Source organism: Kogia breviceps, chromosome 18 (genome assembly GCF_026419965.1).
Source record: "Kogia breviceps isolate mKogBre1 chromosome 18, mKogBre1 haplotype 1, whole genome shotgun sequence".
NCBI classification, from domain to species: Eukaryota; Metazoa; Chordata; class Mammalia; order Artiodactyla; family Physeteridae; genus Kogia; species Kogia breviceps.
In genome coordinates this window covers 46,514,620-46,538,949 of record NC_081327.1, presented here as the reverse complement: position 1 = coordinate 46,538,949, position 24,330 = coordinate 46,514,620, and the positions used below count along the sequence as shown (strand labels likewise).

The 24,330-nt window shown below is 39.2% G+C and overlaps 1 protein-coding gene and 1 non-coding gene across 3 annotated transcripts in view; both read left to right on the top strand.

Annotated features, from left to right (window-relative positions):
- CFDP1 (craniofacial development protein 1) overlaps positions 1 to 24,330 on the top strand; it is a 137,401-nt gene that overhangs the window by 40,781 nt on the left and 72,290 nt on the right. The window lies entirely within an intron of this gene.
- Positions 10,038 to 10,109, top strand: TRNAW-CCA (transfer RNA tryptophan (anticodon CCA)). Its single transcript has one exon. It is a non-coding gene; the product is annotated as a tRNA-Trp (tRNA).

The window sequence follows — 24,330 nt, the reverse complement described above, 5'->3', positions numbered from 1 at the left end:
GCTCTAGTAGGTCTGTGTCTTTATTCCCGCCTTGCCCCTAGGTTCTTCATGACTTTTTTTTTCTTAGATTCCATATATATGTGTTAGCATACGGTATTTGTTTTTCTCTTTCTGACTTACTTCACTCTGTATGACAGACTCTAGGTCCATCCACCTCACTACAAATAACTCAATTTCATTTCTTTTTATGGCTGAGTAATATCCCATTGTATATATGTGCCACATCTTCTTTATCCATTCATCTGTCGATGGACACTTAGGTTGCTTCCATGTCCTGGCTGTTGTAAATAGAGCTACAATGAACATTTTGGTACATGACTCTGTTTGAATTATTGTTTTCTCAGGGTATATGCCCAGTAGTGGGATTGCTGGGTCATATGGTAGTTCTATTTGTAGTTTTTTAAGGAACCTCCATACTGTTCTCCATAGTGGCTGTATCAATTTACATTCCCACCAGCAGTGCAAGAGGGTTCCCTTTTCTCCACACCCTCTCCAGCATTTATTGTTTCTAGAGTTTTTGATGATGGCCATTCTGACCAGTGTGAGATGATATCTCATTGTAGTTTTGATTTGCATTTCTCTAATGATTAATGATGTTGAGCATTCTTTCATGTGTTTGTTGGCAATTTGTATAACTTCTTTGGAGAAATGTCTGTTTAGTTCTTCTGCCCATTTTTGGATTGGGTTGTTTGTTTTTTTGTTATTGAGCTGCATGAGCTGCTTGTAAATTTTGGAGATTAATCCTTTGTCAGTTGCTTCATTTGCAACTATTTCCTCTCATTCTGAGGGTTGTCTTTTGGTCTTGTTTATGGTTTCCTTTGCTGTGCAAAAGCTTTTAAGTTTCATTAGGTCCCATTTGTTTATTTTTGTTTTTACTTCCATTTCTCTAGGAGGTGGGTCAAGAAGGATCTTGCTGTGATTTATGTCAGAGTGTTCTGCCTATGTTTTCCTCTAAGAGTTTGATAGTGTCTGGCCTTACATTTAGGTCTTTAATCCATTTTGAGTTTATTTTTGTGTATGGTGTTAGGGAGTGTTCTAATTTCATACTTTTACATGTAGCTGTCCAGTTTTCCCAGCACCACTTATTGAAGAGGCTGTCTTTTCTCCACTGTATAGTCTTGCCTCCTTTATCAACGATAAGGTGACCATATGTATGTGGGTTATCTCTTGGCTTTCTATCCTGTTCCATTGATCTATATTTCTGTTTTTGTGCCAGTACCATACTGTTTTGATTACTGTAGCTTTGTAGTATAGTCTGAAGTCAGGGAGCCTGATTCCTCCAGCTCCATTTTTTGTTCTCAAGATTGCTTTGGCTATTTGAGGTCTTTTGTGTTTCCATACAAATCGTGAAATTTTTTGTTCTAGTTATGTGAAAAATGCCAGTGGTAGTTTGATAGGGATTGCATTGAATCTGTAGATTGCTTTGGGTAGTAGAGTTATTTTCACAATGTTGATTCTTCCAGTCCAAGAACATGGTATATCTCTCCATCTGTTTGTATCATCTTTTTTTTTTTTTTTTTTTTTTGTGGTATGCGGGCCTCTCACTGTTGTGGCCTCTCCCGTTGCGGGGCACAGGCTCCGGATGCGCAGGCTCAGCAGCCATGGCTCACGGGCCCAGCCGCTCCGCGGCACGTGGGATCTTCCCGGACCGGGGCACGAACCCGTATCCCCTGCATCGGCAGGCGGATTCTCAACCACTGCGCCACCAGGGAAGCCCCCTGTTTGTATCATCTTTAATTTCTTTCATCAGTGTCTTATAATTTTCTGCATACAGATCTTTTGTCTCCTTATGTAGATTTATTCCTACATATTTTATTCTTTTTGTTGCAGTGGTAAATGGGAGTGATTTCTTAATTTCACTCTCAGATTTTCCATCATTAGTGTATAGGAATGGAAGAGATTTCTGTGCATTAATTTTGTATCCTGCTACTTTACCAAATTCATTGATTAGCTCTAGTAGTTTTCCGGTAGCATCTTTAGGATTCTCTGTGTATAGTATCATGTCATCGGCAAACAGTGACAGCATTACTTCTTCTTTTCCGATTTGGATTCCTTTTATTTCTTTTTCTTCTCTGATTGCTGTGGCTAAAACTTCCAAAACTATGTTGAATAAGAGTGGTGAGAGTTGGCAACCTTTTCTTGTTCCTGATCTTAGTGGAAATGGTTTCAGTTTTTCACCATTGAGGATGATGTTGGCTGTGGGTTTGTCATATATGGCCTTTATTATGTTCAGGAAAGTTCCCTCTATGCTTACTTTCTGTAGGGATTTTTATCATAAATGGATGTTGAATTTTATCGAAAGCTTTCTCTGCATCTATTGAGATGATCATATGGTTTTTCTCGTTCAATTTGTTAATATGGTGTATCATGTTGATTGATTTGCGTATATTGAAGAATCCTTGCATTCCTGGAATAAACCCCACTTGATCATGGTGTATGATCCTTTTAATGTGCTGTTGGATTCTGTTTGCTAGTATTTTGTTGAGGATTTTTGCATCTATGTTCATCAGTGATATTGGCCTGTAGTTTTCTTTCTTTGTGACATCTTTGTCTGGTTTTGGTATCAGAGTGATGGTGGCCTCGTAGAATGAGTTTGGGAGTGTTCCCTCTGCTATATTTTGGAAGAGTTTGAGACGGATAGGTGTTATCTCTTTTCTAAATGTTTGGTAGAATTCGCCTGTGAAGCCATCTGGTCCTGGGCTTTTGTTTGTTGGAAGATTTTTAATCACAGTTTCAATTTCAGTGCCTGTGATTGGTCTGTTCATATTTTCTGTTTCTTCCTGGTCTGATCACATTTTGATACAGGCATCTTGCTGCTGTTTGGTGGAAGATTATGATTATACAGAAAGATGCATATTTGATAAATAATTTAATTTGGATTGGGGGATTTTTCTTTTGGGAGAGGCTGAGAAGCTGTGTTCTGATTATTTTGGTCAGGGATTGAAAATCAGGCTGATGTGAGGTGCAGCACTTACTATATTCAGTTACTAGCTCTGGATTCTTGCCAAAACCCTGTTACCCAAGGGAACCTATGATAAATTTCAGCTGAAATAATTTACTATTTCTAACCTAGGCTAATATTTCTGTATCATTAAGAATGGAAGATTCTGAACAATCATTAATCTTTAGATATAGTAATTCTGTATGCTTATGACCATAAAAAATAGTCACAACCTTTTGAATGTTAGACTTTACTTGAACTTGAAATATTTACAATTAGTAGCTGCTTATTTGAGAATGAGCAGGAAAAACCCACACTTTGCATTGACTTTTGCTTTAAACTGGGATCATTTAGCCCCAGCTGCATGCAGAATGGTGAACTGTATGGGGCAGGAACCAAAAGAGAGAAGTGTGACATAACTTATTTGGACCAGAAGTGAAAATTAGAAAGATCTAAGGGATCCCATGTACAAAACATTCTTGATCTTGGGCTCTTGTCTAGTGTAACTAGTTTCAAAGAAAAGATTTGAAGAAGTTCCCTTTAGAGCACAGTAGCCACAAACATCATGTCTGCTTCCCAGCCATGTTTCTGTGTGTGCTGTGGGTTAACTAAATCCAACTTTTTGATGGCATTTCAGAAGATCATTCTGATTGTAGCATTGGACCTGTTTGGACCTCAATTTCTCAGTCTTGTTGTGGTGAAACCAACTTTCCTATTGGGCTAACTTGGATTAGCTATGTGTTTTATAGTATCATACAAGAATGAGCCCAGCAGAATTTCAGCATGAAGCCTTAGATTATGAAGTATCTGTCTTTATAAAATTGGAGTTACATATTTTTTAAACTCCTTTGAATAGGACTTTGGTTAGCACCATAATGAAAGCAAAGGATCTGTGCTTCCCAGATATAGTAGGGAAAGTTCATGATAAAGGCTTGTATTTTCCTTACATTTTATCAATCCTTGGGGAAATTGATTAGCAATGGAAAATGGCACACAACTTCTTTCTCCCAGTATGGTATGTCATCTAATTATGATACACTATCTCAGGACACCCCTTCCTGATAAGACTCTAAGCTTATCCACTGCCACCTTTTCTGCATTTGTGTAGAGTTTTCTCAAGATTCACAGGCCTCTTCTCTTTATGCATTTAAATAATGTCATTCATCTACTCCAACAGCTTTAACCATCTCTTCTATGTTGCTGGTTCTCTGTCCTTCCAGAACTGCCTTTCTCCTGAGCTCCAGACCCTCACTGCATATTTCTCACTGCTTGCTGGAAGTTTTTTCTGAATCCCCTTGACACCACAGTGATCCAACATTTAATTCATTTTCTCTAACTTGTTCCATTTTACAATGCTGGAGAAACGGAGTCTGTGTAGTTAAGTAGCTTGTCAGAGAGAGTACCTAAACTAAAGCTTCTTTCTAGTCCAGTGTTCTTATCTGCCGGGTCACACTGCCTGTCTGTCTCTGGAGAAAAAAATATACCACCACTGTTTTCTGACTCACTCAGTCCGCACCTCAGTGCTGTCTTCTTCCCTTTCTTTTTCCTGCCTCCCACCCTCCCACCCCGCCCACTGCCCAATCCTTGAAGTCCTTTTAATTCCACCTTAAAAATGTCTATAAATATTCATTTATATTATTTCCCTCCCTCTCCTCCCCCTCTTCTCTCTATATTTCATCTTCATTCCCATTGCCTTTTTTCTGGGTCTTTCTGCAGATTCTCTTTGTGGTAATAAGTCTTTTGAAAAGCTTGGACTATTAGAATTGTTTCCTAAATTTACTTAAAGGCAACAGTCCTTCTTCCTATATGCACCTGGGGTGCTGCTGCTGGGATAAGAGGTTTTTGGCAGAAATTCAGTTTAGATCCTATCACTTGCTCAAAAATTTGATCCTTGTTACCTACTATTAAGTTCAAATTCTTTAGCCTAATATTAGTGAACAACATACTACTTTATACAGCCAACCACACTTTTTTCTGTTACTCTGTTTGGCAGCGAGAAAGAAGTCCTTCCCTTTGCCCCACATTTTCCTCCCTCGGCTTATTCAGACTCCCCACTCCCACCCCCAGGTGCCCTCATCTCTCCCCATCTATGGGAATCCTGCCCATTTTTCAAGCCCAGCTCTGCCCTCCCACACTCTTTCCTGATGCAGGTCCTCTCTCTCTACTGCTGTTCCACTAATGGCCCTTTAAATATTGGACCATGAAATATAGTTATTTTATTCTTTCTTATTCATGCCTTAAGAAGAATAAAGCTCTTTTAAGATCTTTTCTTTGACTCTGGATTTCTGCAGCTTCAATACAATGTTGATGGTGTGGATTTAGTTTTGTTTCTTAAATCTGAGGCTTCATGCCTTTTGAAAGTTCTGAAAATTTCTCAGGCATTATCTCTTTGAATATTGTCTGTTTGCATTTTATTATCTCCTTTTAGAACTCCTATATGTCAGATCTTTTCATTTTGTCCTCAGTATCACTTCACTTTTCTTTGGTTTTTTTCATCTCACTATTTCTCTGAGTTGCCTTCTGGCTGTTTCCTGTGTTCTAGTTCTTTACTTTTTCTTCAGCTGTGTTTATTCTATTTTATTTTATTTATTTATTTATTTTTAAACTCCAGTCATTCTTTGGCAAAAGCTAGTCCTTTGTTTTATTAATTAATTTATTTATTTTTGCTGTGTTGGGTCTCTATTTCTGTGTGAGGGCTTTCTCTAGTTGTGGCAAGCGGGGGCCACTCTTCATTGCTATAAGCGGGTCTCTCACTATCGCGGCCCCTCTTGTTGCGGAGCACAGGCTCCAGACGCGCAGGCTCAGTAGTTGTGGCTCACGGCCTAGTTGCTCCGTGGCATGTGGGATCCTCCCAGACCGGGGCTCGAACCCGTGTCGCCTGCATTAGCAGGCAGATTCTCAACCACTGTACCACCAGGGAAGCCCTAATCTATTTTAACTTGTTCATTGAGTTTCATTTCAGTGACTACGTTTTTTATTTTTAGAATTTTTATTTGATTTGTTTTCAAATCTGCCTGTTGTTTTTTTCATAAGATCTCATTCATATGGTTTTGAGGTTTTCTTTTATATTCATAATCATTTTATGTATACTTCCTTTATAGTGTCTGTCTGATGGTTCTTTTATCAGTTCTTGGAGTTCTAAAGCTGTCTTTATTTCATTTGTTGTCTTATAGTGGATTATTTCCTTTTGTGTTTAGTATTCTTTACTCATCTTTAGTAAGGTTTTGTCTTGGAGTGATCTCATATGGCCTAGTGAAGCTGTATTTCTCAAAAGTGCAGATGAATTCTCTACCAAATGCCCTGGCTTGGGCTAATATTTATGTTAATTTTTTTTGGCTTTGAAGTTTGTAGAACACTCAGCTCTTATAATTGAAGTAACTTTGAACCCCAACTCCATGTGATTGCATGCCCAGGGTTCCAGTTCTCAGGAGGTACTTTTTTCCCCCTTTTCCCTACTGTCCAAGCGGAGAAAAGTTTTCTTGTCTGCTCCATGGGCTGTTAGGTGAATTTTTCCTAGTCTGTCCTTTCCCTGAGGATAAAGTAGCTTCTACTTTATTTGAGGTTTTAGTTCTGGTGTTCCTTCCACCTTTTATAAGTCCAAGACCAGTCCTGTTATCATGTGGATAACAAAACCCAGGGCGGAAGTTATTGAAACTTCTTCCCCACCCCATTCACCCCCTTGTAACCACTATATCAACTTACATGCTACCACTGTGGTTTTCAGTTCCTTCTTTGATCCAGGCACCCTGGGGGTTTCCCTTTCTTTCTTGTGGGTTCAGCTATACATTTAAAATAATTTTTGGTATATTTTAATCTAGCATTTCTAGGTCTTTATCTGGAAAATGTTTAGGTTATATTAAACATTCATCTTGCCTGAACTAGAGTGAGTTCTTTAAGGGCAGATACCCTGTATTGCTCTTTTTAAAGTGTTTCCCTGCAACTAGTACAAAGTTGTTCATTACAAGTGGTGAATTTGAGTAACTCAAAGGAAATATTTCTGATCACTCTGAGCATAGGAAGAAATACCCAGTACTCTTTAAAAATACATTTGATGACTTATCTTTCATATCAGATATGAACTGATGCTTCTCCTAAAACCTGTTGATTTTCACCATTAAAATACTTTGTATCTTAAATATCTGATGCTTTTCTTTTCTCTTTTGAGCTGTTTACTACATTGTTCCCATTGTTGGTTTTCCCTGTTCTGTTCAGAAACGAAATATCTGGGAATATTTTTTGATACAATTTCTAAAACATCCATGAATTTTCTTATGTGAAATTCCCTCATATCTATATCAGTCTATTTGTAACTCCCAGTTTCAGTTCAGCTCCGTCTTTGTTTTTTTTTTTTGGCTACATTGGGTCTTCGTTGCTGCGTGCGGGCTTTCTCTAGTCGTGGCGAGTGGGGCCTACTCTTTGTTGCGGTGCGTGGGATTCTCATTATGGTGGCTTCTCTTGTCATGGAGCACGGGCTCTAGGTGCATGGGCTTCAGTAGTTGCAGCACGTGGGCTCAGTAGTTGTGGCTTGTGGGCTCTAGAGTGCAGGCTCAGTAGTTGTGGCTCGCGGGCTTAGTTGCTTCACGGCATGTGGGATCTTCCCGGACCAGGGCTCGAACCCGTGTCCCCTGCATTGGCAGGCGGATTCTTAACCATTGCACCGCCAGGGAAGATCCTGGACCTTCTTCTTGTCTGTCTGGTCTCACCTCCTCAGAGATCTGCAAGAAATTTCATAAATGCCACCCTTCATGGGAGGCAAGGAGCTGAATATTCAAAACCCTTGATTTCCCACCACCCTTTGTAGCTAGTTTTCAGTCAGGAACCTTGGCCTCAGGAATCAGCTATGTGCCCAGCATTTTGAGTCCAGGCCTAGTGAGGCAGAGGCAGGGAACTCCAAAAATCTTCTTGGGCCTACATAGGGGTGCCAGCTACAGTACGTGGATGGTGTCCATGACAGCAGCGTCCTCATCAGTCTAGGTCTGCAGTGTGATTTGGGGGCATTGTTTCTGGCCTCTGAGCTTGGTTCTTGAATCCTCCTGGATTTTGATGAGTAACCCAATACCTTTTTTTTTTAATTAAACTTTTTATTTTGAGAGATTGTAGACTCACATGCAGTTGTATAAAATAACACAGTTTTCTTGACTCCTTGACCCAGATTCCCCTTATGGTAACATCTTACAGTATCACAAATAAAGTTTTACAGATACTTGTGTACAGGTTTTTGTGTGAATGTAAGTGTGTGAGTTTGTGGGGTTTTTGGGGGGAGGCGGAGGTGGGCCTCATAGCACATCTTGCAGGATCTTAGTTCCCCAACCAGGGATTGAACCTGGTCCACAGCAATGAAAGCACTGGGTCCTAACCACTGTGCCACCAGGAAGTTCCCATAAGTGTGTCATTTTTGTGTGAACAAGTTTTCTATTGCTGCTGTAACAAATTACTACAAATGTTGCTGCTTACATAGCACAAGTTTATCGTCTTACAATTTTTCAGACTGGAAGTCCAACACTGTGGTCTCACCATGCTAAAATCAAAGCAGGTCTGTGTTCCTAGTGAGTGTAGGACTAAGGTCCTCATTTTCTTGCTTTCAGCTATGGACCTTCCCAGTTTCTAGAGATCATCCACATTCCTTGGCTCATGACCCCCTACTGTTTTCGAAGCCAGCAGCAATTGGTTGATTCCCTCTCAAACTGTGAATGTCTACTCCTTCCTTCATCACATCTCTAACCCAACTGAGAAAGGGTCTCCACTTTTAAGGACTCCTTTGATTAGATTGGACCCAGATTGATAATCGAGGATAATCTCCCCTGTCTCAAGGTCCAATACCCTTAATCACATGTGCAAAGTCCTTTTTGCATGTAAGGTGAGATAACTAATTAGAAGATTCCAGGAGGGTAGGAAGTGAATATTCCGGGGGGGTTGGGTGGGGGGGGAGTGGTAGTCGTTATTCTGCTCACCACAATTAAAATTTCATTTCTCAGAGGTAGATGTTCTGAGAGGGGTCAGTTGCTGGGTCATGTGGTAATTGAATGTATAGTTTTTATAAGAAACTGCCAAACTTTTCCCAAGGGGCTGTACCATTTTATGTTTCCAGCAGCAGTGTGTAAGGGATTTTAGTTTCTCTGCATCCTTGTCAACATTTGGCATGGTCATTATTTTTTATTTTAGCCACTCCAGTAGGTGTGTAGTGATACTTCATTATGATTTTAATTTATATTTCCCTAATGGCATGTAAATATATTTCCTTAAGGTGTTAAGTACCTTTTCATGTGCTCTTCTACCATATATATATCCTCTTTGGTGAAATGACTATCCGTGTCTTTTGCCCATTTTCTAACCGGATTGTTTGGACTTTTGAGTTTTAAGAGTTGTCTGTAAATGCTAGATATTTGTCCTTTATCAGATATGTGGTTTGCAAATCCTTTCTTCCAGTGTGTAGCTTGTCTTATCCTTTTAAGAGGATCTTTCACAGGGCATATATTTTTTAATTTTGATGAAGTCCAATTTATCATTTTCTCCTTTTATGGATTTTACTTCCAGTGTCTAAGAATTTTTGTATAAGGCATGATTTTTAATTTTTAAATTTTATTTATTTTTGCCTATGCTGTCCCATTTCTAGCACCATTTGTTGAAAAGGCTGTCTTTGAATTGCTTTTGCCCTTTTGTCAAAAATCAGTTTGGCTTATGGTTCTATCTGTTTCTGGGTTCTCCGTTCCATTGACATGTGTCAATCCCACAATCTTGATTACTGACTTATAAAATAAATCTTGAAATCTGGTAGGCTGATTCCTCCCATTTTATTATTTGTTTTCAGAAGTATTTTTTTAAACAATTTTAGTTCCTTTGCCTTTTCTTAAAATTTTAGAATAATTTTGTCTGTATCTACAAAAACTCTGGGATTTTGATAGGAATTGCGTTAAACCTTATTATGGACTGAATTGTGTCCCCCTCCCCGCCAAAATTTATATTTTGAAGCCTTAACCCCCAATGTGACTGTATTTTGGGATAAGGTATTAAGGAGGTAACTAAGGTTAAATGAGGTCATATGGGTGGGTCCTAATCCAGTAGGAGCCATCTCCTTATAAGAAGAGGAAGAGGGACTTCCCTGGTGGTCCAGTGGTTAAGACTCCTGCTCCCAGTGCAGGGGGCCTGGGTTCAATCCCTGGTCAGGGAGCTAGATCCCGCAGCTGCAACTAAGATCCTGTGTGCCATGCAACTAGGACCTGGTGCAGTCAAATAAATAAATAAATATTTTTTTAAAAAAAGGAAGAGACACCAGAAACCTCTCTTTCCAAACATTCACAGAGAAGAGGCCATGTGAAGACACAGCAAGAAGGTACCTGTTTGCCAGCCAGGAAGAGAGGTCTTACCTTGATCTTGGATTTGCAGCCTCCAGAACTGTGAGGAAATGCCTTTCTGTTGTTTAAGTCACCTGTCTATAGTATTCTGTTATGGCAGCCCAAGCAGACTAATACAAACCTATATGTCAATACAAGGGGAATCGATATCTTTACTATACTGAGTTTTCCAATCAGTGAACATTGTATGTATCTCCATTTATTTAGATCTTCTTTGTTTTTCTATCAGCATTTTGCAGTTTTTAGCATTTAAGTCCTATACATGTTTTGTTAGATTTGTACCTAATATTTCATTTTCTTTTGAATGATCATAAATGCTATTGTATTTTTAATCAATCTTTATCTTCAGTAACATTTTTCTGTTCTACAGTCTATGTTGTCTGATAACAGTATAGCCACTCCAGCTCTCTATCTCTTTTTAATTGACTTTATTTATTATTTTAAAAAATTTGGCCGTGGTGTGCAGCTTGCAGGATCTTAGTTCCCCAGCCAGGGATTGAACCTGTGCCCTCAGTAGTGCAAGTATGGAGTCTTAATCACTGGACCGCCCGGGAATTCCCTGGTATTGTTTTTTTTGTGTTTTTTAAAAAAATATTTATTTTGTTTTTTATATCTGGCCGCATCAGGTCTTAGTTACAGCACATGCGATCTTCCATTGCAGCACACAGGCTCTTCGTTGAGGCATGTGGGCTTCTCTCTAGTTGTGGCATGCAGGCTCAGTAGTTGCAGCACAGGGGCTCTCTAGTTGTGGCACTCGGGTTCCAGAACGCGTGGGCTCTGTAGTTGTGGTGCACAGGCTCAGTAATTGTGGCGCGCAGGCTTAGGTGCTTCGTGGCATGTGGGATCCTAGTTCCCCTATCAGGGATCGAACCTGCATCCCCTGCATTAGAAGGTGGATTCTTAACCACTGGACCACCAGGAAAGTCCACTGGCATTGTGTTTTTAATTTCAGTGTCCACATGTTCATTGCTAGTATATAGAAATATAATTGATTTTTGTGTGTTTATCTTATATCCTGCAACCTGTCTGAACTCACATATTACTTTTAGGATTTTTAAAAATAGACTCCTTGGGGTTTTTAGGTAGTTAATCATTATTGCTAATAGAGTCAGTTTTATCCTTTATTCTCTCTGTATGCTTTTTCCTTTTCTTGCCTTATTACTCTGGCTCAAACTTACAGCGCTGTGTTGAATAAGAGCAATGAGAGCAGACATCCTTGCTTTGTTCCCAGTCTTAGGGAGAAACATTCAGTTTTTCACTATAATGTATAAGTTAGCTGTAGGCTTTTTGTAGATGCTTTTAATCAAGTTGAGTAAGTGCCCCTCTGTTTCTGAATTTTTTCAGGGTTTTTATCATGGGTGGGTGTTAAATTTTGTCAACTGCTTTTTCTGTATATATTGATATAGTCAAGTGATTTGTTTTCCTTTAGCTTGTTAATATGGATAACGTTGATTTATTTTTTTTTAATTGAGCCTTGTTGTCATGCAATTCACATACCGTACACTTCACCCATTTAAAGTGTACACATCAGTGGTTTTTAGTAGAGTCACAGAGTTTTGCAAACATTACTTGACCCATTTGAGACAATTTTCATCTCCCCAGAAAGAAATCCTGTACCTGTCACTTCCCATTTCCTCCCCCCACCCCCCAATTCCTTCCACTTCCAGCTTAGGCAACCACCAGTCTGTTTCTTTGTCTACGGATTTGCCGATTCTGAACATTTCACGTAAGTGGAATGTATAATACATGGTCTTTTGTTTCTGGCTTTTTCACTTAGCATAATATTTTCAAGTTTCATTCATTTTGTAGCATATTTCAGTATTTCATTTCTTTTTATTGCCACATAATTGTCCATTGTATGGATATCCATCAGTTGATGGACATTCAAGTCAGTTTCCACTTTTTGGCAATTGTAAATAATGCTATAAACGTTTGTGTACACGTTTTTTTCTGTGGACGTGTGTTTTCATTTCTCTTGGGTGGGAATGAGTGGGATCATATGGTAACTGTGTTTAAGTATTTGAGGAGATTCCAGACTGTTTTCCAAAGCAACTGCATTGTTTTACATTTCCACAAAGGTTCTATTTTCTACATCCTCATCAGCACTGTCTTTTTGATCATAGCCATCTTTGGGGGTGTGAAGTGCTGTCTTATGGGTGGCTAATAATGTTGATCATCTTCATGTGCTTATTAGATATTTGTATATCTTTTTTTGAGAAGAGTCTATTCAAATCTGTTTCCCATTAAAAAAAAATAAATTTATTTATTTATTTATTAAATAAATTTATTTATTTTATTTTTGGCTGTGTTGGGTCTTTGTTGCTGCACATGGGCTTTCTCTAGGTGCAGCGAGTGGGGGCTACTCTTCGTTGTGCGCAGGCTTCTCATTGCGGTGGCCTCTCTTGTTGCGGAGCATGGGCTCTAGGCGCGTGGGCTTCAGTAGTTCTGGCACGTAGACTCAGTAGTTGTGGCTCGCGGGCTCTAGAGCACAGGCTCAGTAGTTGTGGCACATGGGCTTAGTTGCTCCATGGCATGTGGGACCTTCCTGGATGAGGGCTTGAACCCATGTCCCCTGCATTGGCAGACAGACTCCTAACCACTGCACCACCAGAGCAGCCCCTAATAAATTTATTTTATTTATTTTATTTTGGGCTGCATTGGGTCTTTGTTGCTGCACGCGAGCTTTCTCTAGTTGCAGTGAGCGGGGGCTACTCTTTGTTGTGGTGTGCTGGCTTCTCATTGCAGTGGCTTCTCTTGTTGCAGAGCATGGGCTCTAGGTGCACAGGCTTCAATAGTTGTGGCTCGCAGGTTCTAGAGCACAGGCTCAGTAGTTGTGGCGCACGGGCTTAGTTGCTATGTGGCATGTGGGATCTTCCCGGACCAGGGCTCAAACCCATGTCCCCTGCATTGGCAGGCAGATTCTTAACCACTGCACCACCAGGGAAGCCCCATTCCCCATTTTTAATTGGACTGTCTTTTTATTATTGAGTTATAAGAGTTCTTTATATATTCTAAATATAGGCTTCTTATCGGATATATTATTTATAAATATTTTCCCTCATTCTGTGGGTTATCTTTTCACTTTCATGTCCTTAGCAGCATAGTTGTGTGGTTTTTTTTGTTTGTTTGTTTGTTTTTAATGAAATCCTTAATCTTCGTTATTTTTTTGTTACTTGTGCTTTTGGTGTCTTAGCTAAGAAACTGTTGCCTAACCCAAGATCACAAATATTAATGCTTATGTTTTCTTCCAAAAGTTTTATAGCTTTAGTGCTTACATTTACGTTTTGCATAATTTTGAGTTAATTTTTTTGTATGGTATGATGTAGGAGTCCAACTTCCTTCTTTTGCCTGTGGATATCTAGTTGTTTCAGCACCATTTTTGAAAAAAGGTATTTCCCCATTGAATTGTATTGGTACTTTTGTCAAAAATTAATTGACCTTAATTAAGTTTATCTCTGGGTTCTGTTCTGTTGATGTATATATCTGTCCTATGCTAATATACATTGATTAATTTTGAAATGTTGAGCTTTTATCCCTGGAATAAACCCCACTTGGTTATGGTATATAATTCTTTTTATATATATTGTTGAATTCTATTGGCTAATATTTTGTTAAGGATTTATGAGGGAATGTTGGTATTTGTTTTCTCTTTACTCTCTTTATCTGGTTTTGGTATCATAAAATGAATTTGAGAAGTGTTCCCTTCTGTTCTGTTTTCTGGAAGAGATTGGGTAAAACTGATGTTAATTCTTGTTTAAATGTTTGGTAGATTCTCCAGTGAAACCATCTGGGCCTAGAGATTTTCTTTTAAGTTCTATTTCCTTAATATTTACAGGGCTTGTCAAATTATTTCTTTCATAGTGGGTGAGTTGTGTTAGTTTGTGATTTTAGAGGAACTGGCCCATTTTGTCTAAGTTGTTAAATTTATGTGGGTAGGGTTCTCTGTGGCATTGTCTTATTATTCCTTTGATGTATGTGGGATTTGTAGTGATAACTGATTTCATTCCTGGTATTGTAATTTGTGTCTTCTATTTTTTGTTAATCTTGCTAGAGGTTTGTCGATCCTTTCAAAGAAGTAGCTCTTTTCTTGCTTCCTTGATTTTTTTTTTCTGTTGTCTTTCTGTCTTCAATTTCATTGACTTCTGCTCATTATTATTTCCTTACTTCTTCTTGCTTTGCATATATATTACTCTTTTTTTTTTGGCCACGCTGCACCCCTTGTGGGATTTTAGTTCCCCGACCAGGGATTGAACCCAGGCCCTCAGCAGTGAGAGTGCAGAGTCCTAACCACCGGACCGCCAGGCAAGTCCCTATATTACTCTTCTTTTTACTAGATTTTTGAGGTGAGAGCTTTAGACTGATGATTTAGACTTTTCCTCTTTATAATGTATGTATTTAGTACTACAGATTTCCCTCCTGCACTGTTTTAGCTCTACCCCATGAATTTTGTCATGCTGTATTCTGATTTTCGTTCATTTCGGTATATTTTTAAATTTCCCTTGAGACCTCCTCTTTGATGCATGCATTATTTAGAAGTGTATTGCTCCGTTTCCATGTGTTTGGAGGTTTTCCTGTTGTCCTTCTGTTGTTGATTTCTCATTTGATTCCATTGTTGTTAAGGAACACTCTCCTTATGATTTCACCTCTTTTATTTATTGATTGATTGCTGTTCTGATCTATCTATCTACGTCTCTATCTATGTATCTATCTATCTATGTATTTAGGCCACGTCATATGGCACACGGGATCTTACCTCCCTGACCAGGGATCGAACCCATGCCCCCTGCAGTGGAAGCACAGAGTCTTAACCACTGGACTGCCAGAGAAGTCCATCCCCTTCACCTCTTTTAAATTTGTTGACATTAGTTTTATGGCCCTGGATATGGCCTAGCTTGGTATGTGTCCTGTGGACACTTGCAAAGCCCAGTATCTTATCTTTTTTTTAAATTTAATTTATTTATTTTTGGCTGCATTGGGTCTTTGTTGCTGTGCGTGGGCTTTCTCTAGTTGTGGTGAGCTGGGGCTACTCTTTGATGTGGTGCACGGGCTTCTCATTGTGGTGTCTTCTTTTGTTGCGGAACACGGGCTCTAGGTGTGTGGGCTTCAGTAGTTGTGGCACGTGGGCTCAGTAGTGTGGCACACAGGCTTAGTTGCTCCATGGCATGTGGGATCTTCCCAGACCGGGGCTTGAACCCGTGTCCCCTGCATTGGCAGGAGGATTCTTAACCACTGAGCCACCAGGGAAGCCCCCTGTATCTTTTCTTTTCCCCCAGTATCTTTTAAATAAATTCCTTTTCTGTCATTATCAGCCAGAGTTAGTGTCTGTGTCTTTCATCTAAAAACTTGAACTAATATCCCTTTCCAGTGCATCTGTTCAAAGCCTTTATTGCAGCACTTGCTGTACTGTACTCTGTCAGTTTACATGTTGGTGTGTACCACTACACTGTGAGCTTGAAGGCATAGGCCTTGTGTCTTTTTTTTTTTTTTTTATGTCTACTCTGGTACTTGGAAAATAATTTATAGGCATTTATTGGATGCATTAATAAATAAATAGTTTTTATTAATGATCACCATTTTTAAAAAGCCTTAGGTAAACTCAGATCTAAGGAGATTTCATTCTTATCTTTTTGGTTATTTGTATTCTCCTCTCAGTCTTAATCTTAAAAGCAGAGTGTTTTTGGTTCCACAGCTTGTGTTCAGCAAGTAACTGACCCCGGAAACAAACAGTAATGTCTATTATGTGATTAGAATGACATTTCATTTCAGCTTAATCATGCCATACTTCAAGCATAGACCTGTGGGAAGTTCCTTACTCATTACACAAGACTTATTTCACCACTCCTGCTATTTCCTTTATTTGAGGTTGACTTGTCGTCTTGTTGTAGAAGTGTTGTTTCCACAGCAATACATTTCACAATGCACATCTTAAGGGAATATACTTTTTTTTTTGGCTGCTTTGGGTCTTTGTATGTGGGCTTTCTCTAGTTGTGGCGAATGGGGGCTACTCTTCACTGCTGTGCGCGGGCTTCTCATTGTGGTGCATTCTCTGGTTGTGGAGCATGGGCTCTAGGCGTGCAGACTTCAGTAGTTGTGGCACGTGAGCTCATTAGTTGTGGCTCACGGGCTCTAGAGCACAGGCTCGGTAGTTGTGGCGCACAGGCTTAGTTGCTCCGTGGCATGTGGGATCTTCCCGGACCAGGGATCAAACCCGTGTCCCCTGCGTTAGCAGGTGGATTTTCAACCTCTGCGCCACTAGGGAAGTCCAACGCAATGTACATCTTTGCAGAGTGAGCAAAAGCTCTGATATGTGCCTGGAAGCCTTGTTTTCTAGTCAGGAAGTACATGGTATTCCCTCAGCCTTTCCTGCACTTAACTTTGTGTTTCCTTTTGGATAACTGTTTGGTGGTTTTCCCCATTTAGTATAGGTACTGGCTTAAAATATACCTAAGGGATTTTGCTGTATAATATGCACCATTATTAAAGTGTTCAGGCTGTGGCTGGTGACTGCCAGCGAAGTTGCTGTGTGCTGCAGTAAATGGAGTAGATGTAGGAGATGTTATAGAGACATGAGCTAAACATTCTGCCACTTGGCACGATATCCAATTTATTGCTAAGACAGTTTGGGGTGACTGCCTCTTTGTTGCTTTCAGGGATTTTCTTACAGCTTTTACTGCAAGAAAAAAAAAAAAGAAAGAACTGAATGAACTGGGAATGTCCAGTGGGGAAGAGACTTTTTGAAAGATTTCCCTGACTTTCAATTATGAGCATATTTAATGGCTTCATGTTTTTCCTTCTTTCGAACTAAATTGACTAGATTGTACTTGAACACAGGAAGTCCTTTCTCTATCTTTTCTCATATTTAGTTTCTTCACTTCTTTGCCATCTTTTTTCTTTTCTTTTTTTTTGTTATTTCAGCTAGATGCCTTATTATATGGATATACATTGAAAATATTCAAGAAAGGGGTGAGATATAAATAAGGCAAGATTGCAGAGAGATAGGATATCATTTTAGTTGTGGTTAGCATCCCTTCATCTCATTTATAAATAAAACTAGAAGAACATATGTTGAAGAGGTTCGTGTGGACTCACATCAAGAATGATAGAGAACATTTTAGTGATAATTCCCCATATTCCAAGCTTCGTTATTTTCTCAGTCTTCATCTGTTCTGAAGATGTATTAAACAGCATCCATTGAGTGCTTTTTGGTTTCCCATAACATTTGACTTTCTTGACAAGGAATAGGTTAGTTATCACAGGAGCTTTAGTGTCAGTTCAGTGAGTTGTTGTTGTTTTTTTAAAAATAAATTTATTTATTTATTTATTTATAGCTGCGTTGGGTCTTCGTTGTTGCACGCAGGCTTCCTCTAGTTGCAGCAAGTGGGGGCTACTCTTCGTTGCGGTGCATGGGCTTCTGATTGTGGTGGCTTCTCTTGTTGCAGAGCACGGGCTCTAGGCACACAGGCTTCCGCAGTTGTGGCACTTGGGCTCAGTAGTTGTGGCTTGTGGGCTCTAGAGCTCAGGCTCAGTAGTTGTGGCGCACGGGCTTAGTTGCCGTGGCATGTGGGATCTTCCTGGACCAGGGCTCGAACCCGTGTCCCTTGCATTGGAAGGCAGATTCTTAACCACTGCGCCACCTGGGAAAGCCCAGTTCAGTGAGTTTTAACAATTGTATATATCCATGTATCCACCACCTGAAATAAGGTGTAGTATGATTCCATCACCCCAGAAAGCTTCCTCATGCCTTTTTCTAGTTGGTTCTCTTCCCCAGCCCCCTCGCACCCTCTGCCTCAGGCAACCACTCATTTTTATTAATGATAGATTAGTTTTCCTACTCCAGAACTTCATGTAAATCAAATATGTTGTGTAACTCTTTTGTGCTTGGCTTCTTTTACTCAGCATAATGTTTTTTAGACTCACCCAAGCTGCTGTGTCATATTCATTCCTTTTTATTTCTATTGTATGAGAATATACCAGGTTATCCATCCTGTTGATGGGTTGTTTCCAGATCTTTTTGAAGACATATGTTTTTATTTCTCTTGGGTAAGTAAATACCTAGGAATAAGATTTCTAGGTCATAGGGTAGATGTGTGTTTAATGTAAAATCGGACTGCCAAACAGTTCTCCAAAATGATAGTATTATTTTATATTCCTGCCAGCAGTGTATGAGAGTTCCACTTGGTACATATCCTAGTACGTGTTTGGTTTTGTCAGTCTTTTTTATTTTAGTGGGTGTGAAATGGTATCTCCTTCAGTTTTCATTTGCATTGCTCTGAAAACTGATAATACTGACATCTTTCCATGTGCTTATTGGCCATTTTATATCTTTTATGAAATGTCTCCTCCAGTCTCATTTTTTATTCGGTTGTTCATCAGTTTGTTGTTGAATTGTAGGAGTTCGTTATATATTCTGGATATGTGTGCTTTGTCAGATATAAATGCTATTATTGAGTATTTCTTTTTATGGTGTGTTTTGATGAGCAGAAATTTTAAATTTTATTCAAATTTATCTCTTATTTTTTTCTTTTATGGTTAGTGCTTTTTGTGTCCTAAGAAGTCTACCTATCCTGAGGTTGAGGTAATTTCTCCTTTTCTTTCTTTCCTTTTTTTTTTTAAAGAACCCATATCGTTCTGGCTTGTATGTTTAGGTTTTTGATCTGTCTTGATTATTATTATTATTTATTTATTTTTTTTTTTTGTGGTACGCGGGCCTCTCACTGTTGTGGCCTCTCCCGTTGCGGAGCACAGGCTCCGGACGCGCAGGCTCAGCGGCCATGGCTCACGGGCCCAGCCGCTCGGCGGCACATGGTATCCTCCCGGACCGGGGCACGAACCCGTGTCCCCTGCATCAGCAGGTGGACTCTCAACCACTGTGCCACCAGGGAAGCCCTGTCTTGATTATTTTTATATTTAAACAGTTGCTTTAAAAATTCAATAAATGCAGAAAAATATAGAAAACAAAATGAAAGTTAATAGTTTGATGTTTCTCTTTCTAGGCCTCCTCTGTCCAGTACAGTCCTCACTAACCATATGTGGCTGCTGAGCATTAAAATGTGGCTAGTCTAAATTGAGATGCGTTTTAAGTGTAATGTATGCATTAATTTTTGAACAGTTAGTAAGAAAAAAATAAGCAAACTCTCAATTTTTGTACCAATTTCATTATTGTAAGGGTAACATTTTTAATTTATTGGGTTAAATAGAATGATTAAAATTCACTTCACCTTTACATTTTTAATATGGATACTATATAATTTTAAATTATATATGTGATACTCATTTGTTGTTTCCATTATATTTCAATTGAATAGCTCTGTTCTAGACCTTTCCCTAAGCATTTAGTAATCTTTGTATATGTATCTGTGCTGGGATTTTTTTTTTCACATATAAAAGGTGGTTTTCCTTACAAAAATGGAGTCATCCAAGCTTGTTTTCCTGAAATTTGTCATTTTTGCTTAAAAACATAAATACCCACTGACACATATCATGTTAGTACCTGTATTGACAGATTTATCTGATATTCCTGTTAATGGCTGCATAGTGTTCTGTATTGGATGTTCTGTAATTTATACAACCATTTCCCTATAGGGGCATTTAATTTATTTACCGTTTTGCTTTCTGGTAAACAGTGTGTTTGTAGACACTGCTTCATATTTAGAAAGGTGATAAAAACTCATTGGAGTTTTCTTCTCAAATAGAAATGGTTATCGCAGCTAGGATGGGTGAATTGTGTAGAGGAAGTCAAGGTTCCCTTGTAAAGGACAAAATGGCTTCAGAGCTCTAATCAGAACAGTCTTACGGGAGCAGACTCTTTAAATATAGTGTATTTCTCCTGCTGGAGTTCAAACTGCCTCTCTTTTGTTCATGATCAGTTAGTTACACAGCAAATTTAGGCTGGTCAGAGGGTCACAAAGAAAAAGGAACCAGAATTCTGTGCCTTGGCTTAGGAGAGTTTTTAATGCCCACTGTGTAAGAGTTCTTTTGAAAAGCTCTTCTCTTCTGCAATTATTTTCCTTTTTTTTCTGAGCAAAACAACTTTCCAAATATTTATAAAACTAGTATATGGCCAGTCATTTTGTGGGAAGAAAGTCCCGTAAGAGAACCAATTTGTAAGCGTTAGCAAGAACAAGTGAGATGAGATTATTTAAATATACTTTGGTCAGTTTAACATCTGTTTGTGAGTGTTGAAATGGGCCAGCATGTTATTTCCATAAACGTGGCCTGGGAAATGTGCCTTCTTTTCAATTAGCACATGTAACTGATAAATCCAGACCTTGAAGTAGCTTTTAGAGGAAGGGAGGGAAGTGGACAGATGGGAGCAGCTGCTCCAGCAGAGGTGTGTCAAGGAATTCATCACCGTTTTATCTCCAGGCCAGAATTGTTTCAATTCCTAAACTGGGAATTGAGTCTATGATCTGACTCCATGCCTAGGAATTCCTTTAAAACAACAGGGTCATGAACTTTATCTTAAGACTGGTAAAGTTAATTTCCCTTTTCAGTTAGCAGTTTGCATTTAGAATTTTGGAACTAAAATGTTTCCTCGCTGAGGCTTTAATTTTCCCCTTCCTTGACACATGTTCTGGCTTATTTAGGATTCAAAAATGCTTTTGAAGGGTGTTTGAATGTGTGTGTTCTTTTAAATTTGTGGGGTACAGAGGTGCCAGGAATAAAAGTTAGCATTCCTTGTGTTAAAATATGATGATTTTATTGTATTTTTCCATGAAACAAAACCTGGAAGGAAGTTTCTGTTTTGTTTTGTTTTTTTAATTTCTTGCTTGCGCCGCAGAGTGTATGGGATCGTAGTTCCCTGACCAGGGTTCAAATCTGCACCCCCTGCAGTGGAAGCATGGAGTCTTAACCACTGGACCGCCAGGGAAGTCCCTGGAAGGAAAAGTTGAATGAACTTTGCAAGCAGTTTAAAAAGTAGAATTATTTCCAGACCTTAAACCCTGGATTGAGGCACAACTAGAGTGCTTCTCTTAGATTTTCTGTTGATTCTTTCATGAAGGTATTTGATGCTCAGAGCCTGGTCTGAGTCTTTTTTAAATTTCTAGTTCTGATTGGATTTTGGAACCATTTTGCAGGCAACTATATATTGCTTCCTTAGAGAACTGGAAAGTTCCACTGATCTGGGTCCTTTGGCAGTAAGTTGACACTTTGTTGAGGCTAGTCAGCACTCCTGGCTGGAGTCTTGAAATTGCAGGTGTGTGCCTCCTGCCCAGTGTTGAGTTATTCGTGAACAATTATAAAAACCATATACATCTGAATTTTGTTACCACTAGATTGTGTTCACTTTTCTTTTTATTTATTTGAGGATTCTTAGCTCTTGGTCAGACTCTTCTTATAGCTTTTTTTTTTTTTTTTTTGGCTGTGTTGCGCCTTCGTTGCTGTGCGCGGGCTCTCTCTAGTTGTGGCGAGTGAGGGCTACTCTTTGTTGCGGTGCGCAGGCTTCTTATTGTGGTGGCTTCTCTTGTTGAGGAGCACAGACTCTAGGTGCGTGGGCTTCAGTAGTTGTGGCACGTGGGCTCAGTAGTTGGGGCTCGCAGGCTCTAGAGCACAGGCTCAGTAGTTGTGGTGCACAGGGCCCAGCCGCTCCGCGGCATGTGGGATCTTCCTGGACCAGGGCACGAACCCGTGTCCCCTGCATTGGCAGGCGGATTCTTAACCACTGTGCCACCAGGGAAGCCCTATAGCTATTATTTTGAGCATCTTGTATTTATAATAGAAGAAAATACTGTCATGAATATTCCTGTTGCTGGCTCCTTCTTTGCAAGTAGGTAGAGTATAATCATGTGCTTTTCACTTGGGCAGTTCTGCCATGAAAATGCAGTTTTCAGCTTGAGTTGTAGCCACTCCATGCCACAGGGAGTGGCGCGTGCCCACAGGCAAAGCAATATAACTGGGCTCTCTCAGCCGCCTCCCTTCTTCTGGCATTTGACTCCATTCCAATGTCTGCCTGGTTTTGGTTGCTCTTTAGTGCCTTTAAATACTTGTTTTTCATGTTTTGTCCAGAGTTTATCATTGTTATCTGACTGTGGGAGGGTTAGTCCAAAAAAGACACTCCACTATTACTGTGTTATTTCATCTAAAAATAGCTTCTCTCTTTACTCTCCCACCACAGGTATGTGTTTAACCTTGCCATTTAGCTTCATCTATGACAGGGACTTCCCAGGCGGTCCAGTAGTTAAGGCTCCATGCTTCCAATGTGGGGGGCGCAGGTTCGATCCCTGGTTGGGGAACTAAAATCCCACCTGCCATGTGATGTGGCCAAAAAAACCCAAAAAGAGGCAAAAAAAAAAAAACACTTCAGCTATGACATATACATTATAATTACTTTCTGAAAATTCTTTATGGGCTTTGAGTAGTACTACATACTAATACATTAAATGTTTATGGTGCTGTAGAAAAACAACTAGCCAGTCACCATGGTGAAATTTGTGTTGTGTTGATGGCCAAATAACCCACAGCACATTGTAGCCACAAATAAGTAACTTGGTTTCCATCTCATTGCCAATATACTCAAAACACACTTTAAAACATTTACAAAAATGATTTTTTTAAAAAAAGATGGTACTGATGAACCTAGTGGCAGGGCAGGAATAAAGACGTAGACATAGAGAATGGACTTGAGGACACGGGTGGTCGGGAAGGGGAAGCTGAGGCAAAGGGAGAGTGGCATGGACATATACACATTACGAAATGTAAAATAGGTAGCTAGTGGGAAGCAGCCGCTAGCACAGGGAGATCAGCTTGGTGCTTTGTGACCACCTAGAAGGCTGAGATAGGGAGGGTGGGAGGGAGACGCAAGAGGGAGGAGATATGGAGATATATGTATATGTATAGCTGACTCACTTTGTAATAAAGCAGAAACTAACACACCATTGTAAAACAGTTATACTCCAATAAAGATGTATTTAAGAAAAATGATGCAATAGATGACCAGGGTTTAGTAGGGTTAAAAGTGAACAACTGACGTACATTTATAAATGCCTAGATTAGTGGTTCTCAAACTATTTGGTCTTAGGACTTCTTTACTTTCCTAAAAACTACTGAGAACCCAAAGAGCTTTTGATGTCTGTTACTGTATTAGAAATTAAAGCTAAGAAATTTAAAACATTTATTTTCAAGTAGTAATAAACTCATTACATGTTAGTAGAACTAGCACATTTATGGAAAATAAGTATATTTTACAAAACAAAAAAAAAGAATTCAGAAGAATGGCCTTGTTATACATTTAGTTTAGTATTATCTCTAGAAAGATACTTAGGCAACTAATAACACTATTTGTCTCAGAGGAGACAGGATGTGGTAACTGGAAGACAGGAGAGAGAAGGGAGACATATTTTCAAATACTTTTTGAATGTTGTGCCTTGTACATTGATTACCATTTTTTAAAAAGTAAATTATTAAATAAAGCCCTTATCTTCTGGCAGAAAGGTGCTTAAAATAATAGATTTTTAAAAATTATTTTAGGTACATTTATTTAGAGGGGAGAAGAGCCTCAGGAGACACTTCTTCAATCTAAATTCGGTTCCCACTGTCTTTATCTCTCATAGCCCCTTTCCTAACAAAAGAATCTTACAAAATATTCTTTTCTTTTGTAGCACTTACCTCAATTTGTAATTACATGGATTTTCTTGTATATTTTATTTTTTCACCTCTCTGCTCCCTCTCTAGACTGTTGGCTCCCTGAGGGCATGAATCAAATCTGTTCACTATTCTCAATCTAGTACTTGGTTTATAATGGTTTGTCAAAATATATTTATAAAATGAACGAATGAGGATCTGTGGGAAACTCACATTAGTTTCCCATTTGTCAATGCTGAGCAGTTCTGGACAGTTGCCAGAATATAGATATCCTGCCTAAATACCATTTTTGTGTGGGTAAAAAGCTTCCTGCATTTGTTCAGGCTCCCCATAGATCGTATACTAGATGAGCAGTAAGTATTTAGTAAGCATTTTAAAGGTGAGTGTCACAGAGGGGGCCACAAAAAGGTTTTGTGCTCAGACTTTCATATGTGAAGCCATTTTGCTATTTTAAAG